Genomic DNA, 10,567 nt, shown 5'->3' with positions numbered 1-10,567 from the left:
ACACGGGGCAGGCAAAGGTTCGTGATCAGAGTCAGGCAGGTACAGGACGGCAGGCAGAATCAGGGTCAGGACAGGCAGAAAGGTCAGAGTCAGGCAGGTACAGGACGGCAGGCAGAATGGTCAGAACCGGGAAAAACTAGGAAACAGAACAAAAGAAACAGGAAGGCGGGAATGAACGCTGGTAAGACCTGACAAGACAAGATAAACTGGCAACAGAGAACACAGGTATAAATACACAGGGGATAATAGGAAGATGGGCGACACCTGGAGGGGGGTGGAGACAAGCACAAAGACAGTGAAACAGATCAGGGTGTGACAGGCACATCTATCTTTAAGGGCTGTCAAGACAGAGGTGGAAGAGTTTATGTCCTGTTCTCACTGTGATCAGGCTGTTAGGGAGGACTGTCTCTCTGTCTCTGTCTCTCTGTCTCTGTCTCTCTGTCTCCGTCTCTGTCTCTCTGTCTCTGTCGCTCTGTCTCTGTCTCTCTGTCTCTGTCGCTCTGTCTCTGTCTCTCTGTCTCTCTGTCTCTGTCTCTCTGTCGGCCTTTCTCTGTCTGTCTTTCTGTGTGTGTCTATGTGTGTCTGTCTCTCTCTATCTCAAAACCCAGATGAGTTCCTATGGGAATCTCACTGCTCCAGCTCTCCAGATGTTACTTGATTATTTGGGGGGAGGGAATGAGAGGGGTCCATGTTTAGGCTTAAATCTCTCTGTAACAGGGACATGGTTTGTCCCCCTCTCTGACCCATCTAGATCTGCATGTCACTGTTCTGCCTCCCAAAAACATGTTCACTGGGCATTATGTAATGAGGGTTTACATCATGTGCTATAGCCTAGTTAAGAATCTATCAAGTCTCTTGTGTAAGCTGGGAAGGCCAGGCAGACAGGCTCTCTGATGCCAGCTTCCTCTGCTCCCTCTCTCTCTTTCTCTCTCACACTCCTCTCCTCTTTCAAACCTCCCTCTATTCTTCCTCTCCTTTAGAGCGTGTGTGTGCATACACAGGATACTCCAAGGTCACGACCCATTATGCCAGCACAGCATTCTCTCCCCTAGGCAGCCAGCCACCATGTTGCCCCCTGAGTATCTGTGTTGAGGATTGTGTGTGTGGGTGTTGAGGAGTGTGTGCATCAGCTCTCAGATGTGATGATTCCAGACCAGTAGTGTTCTGTCCTGTCCTGATACAGCGTCATTACTTGGTCCTCTGTCCTGAAGATGTGTGGTTCAGCTGGTAGAGAATGGCACTAGCAATGCCAGCATATTTGGTTTCATACCCATACAAAAAGGCCCTCACTGTTGTAAGTTGCTTTGGATAAAAGCAACCGCTAAATGGTATATGTTACTAAAGGGACACTTCAGGATTTTGGCAATGAAGCCCTTTATCTACTTCCCCAGAGTCAAATGAACTCGTGGATACCATTTGTTATGTCTCTGTGTGCAGTTTGAAGGAAGTTTCTCACTAAAGTTAGCATTCTAGCAGATACCATAGACTTCCAGTCATTGAGCTAACACTAGTTGGCATTGGCTGATGAAACTACCTCCGACTTCTTTCACACTGGATGCAGAGACATAAAAATAGTTTCCATGAGTTCATTTGACTCTGGGGAAGCAGATAAAGGGCTTCATTGCCAAAATCCCCAAGTATCCCTTTAAGATGTTATTTCATTTCTATATTGATTTCATATAAAAATAATTACTCAAATATTATAGTATTTATTATTTGGAAGGGACATAGAACACAACAGAACAAGTCATTCAACTCATACTGTGTGCATGGTTTCACTAGTGTGTCTGCCTGACAGCAAGATGAGTCTCCAATTCACAGATGTCTTTGTACTGCTGTGATAGACAACAGAGCATGCCCTAAATCCTCTGTGTCGGGAGACAAGTGGATTAAGTTCATCACTGACTGTCAGCAAAGCCATTCGGAGGAGGCAAATTAGCATTGGAAAGTCAACGCTTGCCGCACTTAACATTGGCGTGTTGCTACGTGCGACATAGGGCCCACAGGTCCAAAGTAGTGCACTATATAGGGAATAAGGGGACATTTGGAACACATCCTTTAGCTTGTTAAAGATGGTATTGTTCAATGTAACAGTGGTTTGTGGTGTTGGTGTTTCCCCAGATATGACTCCATTTCCTTACAGAGTGGCTTTGGTGCATCGGAAGAAGTCCAAGGCATCTGCGTTAAGAAACAAAGGGTCTGGAATAAGTTGCGTATTAACTTTTCGTGAGCCCTTTATATAATAATCTGAAAGGGGAGGGAAATGGAGAGGAAGGGCCTTTGTGTGATCCTGTGCCAAGTGATAATAAAAATACATCACACTAATATCAAGCCAATTGTCTCTTTTCTTCACTGCTCAAAAAGAAGTCGGCCTGCTGTAGCATTCCCACAGATACACAGTATGCACACAGCAGTGGTGGCTGGTGGGAGGAGCTATAGGAGGAAAGGCTCATTATAGTGCCTGGAATTAATACATGTAACAGTCAATCATGTTAGTTTCCATATGTTTGATGTGTTTGATACCGTTCCATTATTCCATTCCAGCCAATACAATGAGCCCGTCTTCCTATAGCTCCTCCCACCAGCCTCCTCTGGCATACAGCCATTCCCGAACTATCTCTCCTTTAGTGTCTCTCAGACTGTAGAGCTGGTGCTATCACCCTCGAGCTAATAATGACAGTGGTGATTAAACAAACTCGGATGCCTATTCGCCCTCCTTCCTGGGCCCCTTGCTGTACCCGCTCGTCCAGCAAAGGGACGTGTCATCATCCCCTGGTCATGGGCCACAGGTTGGGCGAGAGCAGCAGAAAGAGAAGTGTGGGAGCTCCCACAAAGTGTTAAACAGAGACAGCGACTGGCATGAGTCATGACAATTACATCTTCTGGCTGCGATCTTAATTTGATCACTCTGTTGCAAGATAGATTTCCTGCAATGCAAGACATTTTTAACTTGTAGTGTATTTGAAGTTTAAAAGGCTTTTGAAGTTTGATTTTCCCTTATGAAAAATGAATCAACCCCTACAAAAATGTCCATTAATTTACTTCTACATAATTCACATTTCCAGTTGCTGCAGGATTATTTTCCTGCTGTAACAAACTGGTTCAAATTAAGACCCTGCATATGTTATCTCCTCTAACAGCAGAGAGAGGAAGCATTCTAGTCAGGGTTTTGAAGTCTATGTGATAGGCTAGATTATAGCCTGGTTGTCTGTAGTGTGGAGGCTTAAGTAAGGATTCTCTCTCCTTTAGTGTTACAAAAAATAGCCTGTCAACCAAAAATAAAATATTAATTCAAGTGCTCTGGTGTGGCCCCTTGCCAGCCCTCAATGAGATGATGTGCTCTGGTGTGGCCCCTTGCCAGCCCTCAATGAGATGATGTGCTCTGGTGTGGCCCCTTGCCAGCCCTCAATGAGATGATGTGCTCTGGTGTGGCCCCTTGCCAGCCCTGAATGAGATGATGTGCTCTGGTGTGGCCCCTTGCCAGCATTCAATGAGATGATGTGCTCTGGTGTGGCCCCTTGCCAGCCCTCAATGAGATGATGTGCTCTGGTGTGGCCCCTTGCCAGCCCTCAATGAGATGATGTGCTCTGGTGTGGCCCCTTGCCAGCCCTCAATGAGATGATGTGCTCTGGTGTGGCCCCTTGCCAGCCCTCAATGAGATGATGTGCTCTGGTGTGGCCCCTTGCCAGCCCTCAATGAGATGATGTGCTCTGGTGTGGCCCCTTGCCAGCCCTCAATTAGATGATGTGCTCTGGTGTGGCCCCTTGCCAGCCCTCAATGAGATGAAGTGCTCTGGTGTGGCCCCTTGCCAGCCCTCAATGAGATGATGTGCTCTGGTGTGGCCCCTTGCCAGCCCTCAATGAGATGATGTGCTCTAAAGTCACAGTCATGTTCCCTCACCAATGACAATAGCTACATTGTCTTTCTATTAGAGTTGTTATTGGGTAAATATTGATTATGCCAACTCTGCAGTCTGGACCAGTGTTCCTAGGGTTCAAGTGGTTCTCTCTCTCTCTCTCGCTCTCTCTTTCTCCGTTGTATAATAAAGCAAGGTGATGAAGGCCTTTATCTGTTCGATATTGTCTTAAACAGCTGGCTCCCAAACAGTGAATGAGGCATTTTTTCTCAATCATGCCAGCTAACAGACCATATCTGTCCCAATGCACTCTCCCCGCATCCCAAGAAAGTGAATGTTTACAGTTTTCAGGGATACAGTATTTTCAACTTAACTTTCTTTTTCCCTGAAAAAAAATGGACTCAGGGGTCTTTTTACGCCTGCTACGTTAGGTTATTAACCTCGGTTGTTATTAAAGACAGGCGTAAAAAGACATCTGAGCGGAGTTCCCACATCCGGCTTTCAGTGGGAAAGGAAGCTTGGTTGAATTAGCTGTTTCCTGAAAACCGGATGCATCCGGTTGTTTCCAACTCCGCTAAGGGTGGTCCTGATGCTGGAAGAGGTATTTTGCCATTGGCTGCTTTCTGTCGAGACATTCTTTTAAATTTACACCTTGTTGCCAGGAAGTCGGCATCGGTCTGAACTGTTAATGCAGGTCATTAAACTTTAGAAACAACTTTTGGCCATGACTCTGATCAGAAGTAGTGCACTATGTAGGGTAAATACTGCCATTTAGGACACAGCCTGTGACTGAGTCAGATGCCTTCAATTGGTCTGAAACACCACAGTCCCATTTGTATATGGTTGTGTGGTTAAATAATCAATTGACGGTGCGGTGGTGTGAGAGGTAGAGCCTGGGTATTGACTGTGTGAGAGGTAGAGCCTGGGTATTGACGGTGCGGTGGTGTGAGAGGTAGAGCCTGGGTATTGACGGTGCGGTGGTGTGAGAGGTAGAGCCTGGGTATTGACGGTGCGGTGGTGTGAGAGGTAGAGCCTGGGTATTGACGGTGCGGTGGTGTGAGAGGTAGAGCCTGGGTATTGACGGTGCGGTGGTGTGAGAGGTAGAGCCTGGGTATTGACGGTGCGGTGGTGTGAGAGGTAGAGCCTGGGTATTGACCGTGCGGTGGTGTGAGAGGTAGAGCCTGGGTATTGACCGTGCGGTGGTGTGAGAGGTAGAGCCTGGGTATTGACCGTGCGGTGGTGTGAGAGGTAGAGCCTGGGTATTGACGGTGCGGTGGTGTGAGAGGTAGGTAGAGCCTGGGTATTGACTGTGTGAGAGGTAGAGCCTGGGTATTGACTGTGTGAGAGGTAGAGCCTGGGTATTGACTGTGTGAGAGGTAGAGCCTGGGTATTGACTGTGTGAGAGGTAGAGCCTGGGTATTGACTGTGTGAGAGGTAGAGCCTGGGTATTGACGGTGCGGTGGTGTGAGAGGTAGAGCCTGGGTATTGACTGTGTGAGAGGTAGAGCCCGGGTATAGCAATTTGCCATCTGATGAGCACTCATGTATTCTTATGCCTCTCTGCCCGACTGGCCCTGGTTCTCCAGTCAGAAGGCATTTCTCCTAATGGTGCTTCAACATGCTCCTCATAATGGTTCATTAGTTGTGAGTCACAATCACTGCAGCTCCCAATTTATCTGCTCCCTTTATCCCTCCTGATCAGGAGAAAGAGGAAGCCAATGGGAGGAGAGAAAAAGTTGGAGAACAGCTTTATAGTTGATGAGATGGATGGGTAGGTTTTTGCATCTGTTCTTTAAAATATAAAATGTAACCTAGTTTATTTTGTGGCTGTGCAGACAGTTCATGTGAAATAGTCTGATACTACTCTGAGCATACGGTGATAATATGGCAGTGGATGGCTAAGTGCATCACTGCTGCCTTCCTAAAACCAAGTCATTTAGCCATGGATCCAGAAATGCCTGGGCTTTTTTTGTGCCAGTGGTATTAACAGTGCTTCTTGAGTATGTTGTGTTACAGTGCAAAGGGTTGTCAGGTTGGAACTTCCTCTCTGTCACAACTACAGGGGGGGATGTTAGAAGGTCGGAGTGTTGGAAGATTGGAATGGAGGGTTGGAATGGATCTGACGGGAAGGTTGGGATGTTGGAAGGTTAGAATGTTGGGATGTTAGAAGGTTGAAATGGAAGGTTTGAGTGGAACTGAAGGTTGGAATGAAACTGACTGGAAGGTTGGAATGGAACTGACCGGAAGGTTTGAAGGTTGGGATGATGGGAGGTTGGAATGGAAGGTTTGAATGGAACTAACAGCTGGAAGGTGCTGTATATTGGTACCATTAGACTTCCAGGTGAGGGGATTTTAGGAAACATACTGTACAAGGGAAATAGTTTCCTCTCGAAGATGAAGAGAGCTCTCAACCTTTAAATGTGGTGGATCTTGTCAGATCCCCCAGACTCCAAGGCACCATCACTAATCATGTGTTCACTTCTATGTTTCCAGGTATGTGCTTTTCCACAGCATTTGTGTGTGCAACCAACAATGACCAGAATCGTCCATGGGGGTACGAGCTCATTGGCGGGTCAGAGGTTATGTCATGGGTCCTCCCATTTAGGTGAATACTCTTTTTCTATAAAATGTTGCAGATTGGAATTTTCCATCTTGTGATTGGTTGAGTTTAGGCAATAAATGTTATAAGTTTAGACAAGTAATTACAATTGGGTAAGGTTATATGGGTTGGATCAAGTTTGGGTAAGAAAAAATTAGAAACCAGGTTAAGGGTTGGAGTAAGATTAGAAAACAAATTAAACCACACCGGGATTCGAACTAGCAATATTGTGTTTGGGAATCCCATTGTAAGCTCCACCCACTGACGCTTGAACTTTCATCCACTCAGCTAAAATGTGGATGTCAAAATACTTGGAATAAAACCTCAATTTTATCATAGTTCCGTAAGTACGACTGAAAATCACGTCACCACTGAAGCAGTCGTATTTGAGTGTCTTGGCGTTATCCTTTTGCGATACATAATTTGCTTCAAAACTTACCTCGCTTATCTCTTCCCCTTTTCAAGTCTCTTTTGTTAATAATGCATAGTCGCGGTGAAACGTAAATGTTCGACTTGAATGCATTTGCACTAACTACCCTGTGTGTATTTCCCTCTCCCTCTCATCCAGGTCAGTGTCACTGTGTTGGGAACAAAGCGGGCCTATGAATACACTTCTAACTTGATAGGTAGTGTGAGTTACCTGTACCAGGTATCAGTAGTGTGAGCAGTTGCCAGAAATACTATGCTTCGATAGAACTGAGACATTTGGAATAGCATTTACAAGACCTCCTTCATTTATATGGGTATTGATGCATTATCAAACTTGTTTTTTCATTCACCCAACATATACCACATTTGTTCTCCAAATTACACAAAATCAATTAGTTTTTTTATACACATTACTTCCTTTTTGTCAAACTTTTTTTTCATGTTGCTTAAAATCCCACTAATATTACAGGCCTAGCCTACTCTGAAATTCACATTTATTAAAGCAAAATGGACACCCACCCATGGCCATCCCACTGTGCACATACATCAGTTCAACGCCTTGTTTTCATTTGGTTGAGTTGTGAACTAACGTTAATTCAATAACAACAAAAATGGCCATGTCTTTGGATTAAGGTAAAACAAAATGGGTGAAAAAAGTTCTATCAGTTTTCCACATTGATTCAATGTTGTCACATTGGAATTTTGTTGTTGAAATGATGTGGAAACAACATTGATTCCACTTGTTTTTGCCCAGAGGAGTGAATGTCATGCATTGACTACGACACAATGGATTGGATACTGTTATGTCTAAGTCGGAACTAGGAAACTCTGAAATTTCCGACTTGCTAACTGTCAAATCAAATCAAATTTATTTATATAGCCCTTCGTAATATCTCAAATGGACACCCACCCAGGTAATGGCTACCCTAGAAAGGCCAAAACCTAGGAAGAAACCTCAGAGAGGAACCGGGCTTGTGGGGTGGCCAGTCCTCTTCTGGCTGTGCCGGGTAGAGATTATAACAGAACATGACCAAGATGTTCAAATGTTCATAAATGACCAGCATGGTCGAATAATAATAAGGCAGAACAGTTGAAACTGAGCAGCAGCACAGTCAGGTGGACTGGGGACAGCAAGGAGCCATCATGTCAGGTAGTCCTGGGGCACGGTCCTAGGGCTCAGGTCCTCCGAGAGAGAAAACAAAGAGAGAATTAGAGAGCATATGTGGGGTGGCCAGTCCTCTTCTGGCTGTGCCGGGTGGAGATTATAACAGAACGTGGCCAAGATGTTCAAATGTTCATAAATGACCAGCATGGTTGAATAATAGTAAGGCAGAACAGTTGAAACTGGAGCAGGAGCATGGCCAGGTGGACTGGGGACAGCAAGGAGTCCTCATGTCAGGTAGTCCTGGGACATGGTCCTTGATTGGCCAGGTGGACTGGGGACAGCAAGGAGTCATCATGTCAGGTAGTCCTGGGGCATGTTAGAGAACGCACACTTAGATTCACACAGGACACCGAATAGGACAGGAGAAGTACTCCAGATATAACAAACTGACCCTAGCCCCGACACATAAACTACTGCAGCATAAATACTGGAGGCTGAGACAGGAGGGGTCAGGAGACACTGTGGCCCCATCCGAGGACTCCCCCGGACAGGGCCAAACAGGAAGGATATAACCCCAACTAATGACAACGCTGTGCTTAATGGTTATGAACCTATTTAACAAACGTTGTTTACTACAAAAAAAAATTGCTTAAGTAAAAGTTATTTTAACTAACTGGTTGATAGCGGCACGTGTATAACTATAACCAGTTAGCAAGTCAGAGTTTCCTAGTTCCGATTAGCACTTGAATGTGGCAATATTTAATATCCCTTTCTATATAGGTTGTGTTTTGAAACTATTGTCATCTGTTCGAATGCTGTACCTGATTTACAATAGAAAAGCTACAACTTTTTCATTGTGAAAATGATATGTTCTTAAGTGCCTTACCTGTATAAATGAAAAATAAATAAACAACATCAAGATGAGCAATAGGGGGACTTGAACAGCGGGTTTATTACCCTATTTACTTATGAGAGGTTGTCTATGAAGACTATCTGCTGAGACAATGTGGTAAATAGCATACCAGAAGTGTCACACGATTTCTGTTTTTTAATGTGTCAAAACATTTTGTTGCATGCACTAATGAACACTACCCATGAGTTTTAAAGATAAAATGTTCTCAACTTAATGGACTGAAACAGGGAGGGACAACCTGGACTTGATCAATAGGAAACTCTGATTTCCGTTTTCCGTGTCAAAACATTTTGAAACGTTTTCTGTTGTATGCCGTAATGAACACTACCCAGGAATTGTAAAGATCAAATTTACTTAACTCAATAACATGATATACAATACACTTGAATAAAGCTCTATTTTGTGACTTTGAAATAATAAATAGACTTATTAAACACTGAAGGGGTCCTGGTATTTATTTACTTTTATTGAACCTTTATTTAACTAGGCAAGTCTCCAACACTTCTCTGATTCTCTACAATTGATTAATGGGCACCAGTAATGATTTGTATCATACAAATAAATGATTTGGTCGGTGCTTATTTTTGTCCTGTTTCAGGAAATGTGTTTTATTTTTCAAATTCAAACGCCCCCTGAGACACCCTCGGATAATGGTGTCACAGCCAGCCATTAGGGTTAAATGTCTTGCACAAGGGCACCGATTGATTTTTTCCCCCCCTTGTTTGCTCCACTAGTGACCTTTCAGTCACTGTCCCAACGCTCTAACCGCTAGGCTACCTGCCGTGGGTATTGGCATCAATGGCATTCACTGAAAGTGAATATCCACATCAGGAGCCCCTTGTCTTGGGGCCATGGCAGTTTTTATCATGATCATGAGTCATGATGCTACCAACTGTGCACAACATAAAACATAAATGTCAGAGTAAAGTGTATGCTCCAAGGGATCATTCTATTAATACTAAAGAGCTATGATCCTCTTCTTAAACATAAGGAAGCAGGATCACTTGACAACAACTACAGTCAGGTACAACCATAGAGATGATATAATTCATGAATTATAGGATCTCTATGGGTGCAATAGTCAGAAATATTCATATACAATATCTGTTGTTGGAGCTAAAACACTCAAAACAATTATTGAGTAATAACTAATGAATGCACAACCATCTGTTATGCTGTATTGCGCAACAGGCGTAAAGTGAATGGGAAGTGTTTTTGACAGGAACCCACATGTGGGAAAGACTTCCGCCAATTGGAAGATTTGGATCACACTTATGACTTATTTAAAACTGCTCTCAGTGTAGAATCTTTGTTGGGCCTAGTGAGTGAATAGTCAGTCTGTAGGCCTCTTGTTGATGTATGATTCACACTGTAATCCTCACATGTTGCCTAAATCTGAGTCTGGAGTCAAACGAGCAAACGATGCAATATTAGTTTTCTACATGAGTTAACAACTCTTATGGTGTTGCTAGGGTTAGGATGATGAAATCATCACCACGGACTATCCTTCCTCACAGTCTGTGGGCAGTCAGTATTCACTCTATCGTGAAGTGTCCACCTCGCGTACAGAGCAGCTTCTCCGATGTGTAAGAGAACGACAAATCCCACTGCTGACACCAGTATAGCAGGCAGCGTGGAAGCTGCATTGGGGACTCGAACCGTGGAG

General features: G+C 44.3%; 1 long non-coding RNA gene across 5 annotated transcripts; it reads left to right on the top strand.

Moving 5' to 3' along the window:
- The first annotated feature begins 4,408 nt into the window (after positions 1–4,408).
- On the top strand, positions 4,409–6,224 carry LOC127921612 (uncharacterized). Of its 5 annotated transcripts, none has more exons than XR_008109084.1 (3): positions 4,409–4,919; positions 5,146–5,290; positions 5,328–6,224. It is a non-coding gene; the product is annotated as an uncharacterized LOC127921612 (long non-coding RNA). The 5 variants fall into 5 exon arrangements; XR_008109082.1 differs by having other exon boundaries at positions 4,409–4,956; XR_008109085.1 differs by having other exon boundaries at positions 4,409–4,993; positions 5,175–5,290.
- The last annotated feature ends 4,343 nt before the right edge of the window (positions 6,225–10,567 follow it).

The sequence above is a fragment of the Oncorhynchus keta genome, unplaced genomic scaffold, assembly GCF_023373465.1.
Source record: "Oncorhynchus keta strain PuntledgeMale-10-30-2019 unplaced genomic scaffold, Oket_V2 Un_contig_22762_pilon_pilon, whole genome shotgun sequence".
NCBI lineage: Eukaryota > Metazoa > Chordata > Actinopteri > Salmoniformes > Salmonidae > Oncorhynchus > Oncorhynchus keta.
The sequence above is the reverse complement of the archived record's forward strand: the minus strand, read 5'-3'. Positions and strand labels throughout refer to the sequence as shown.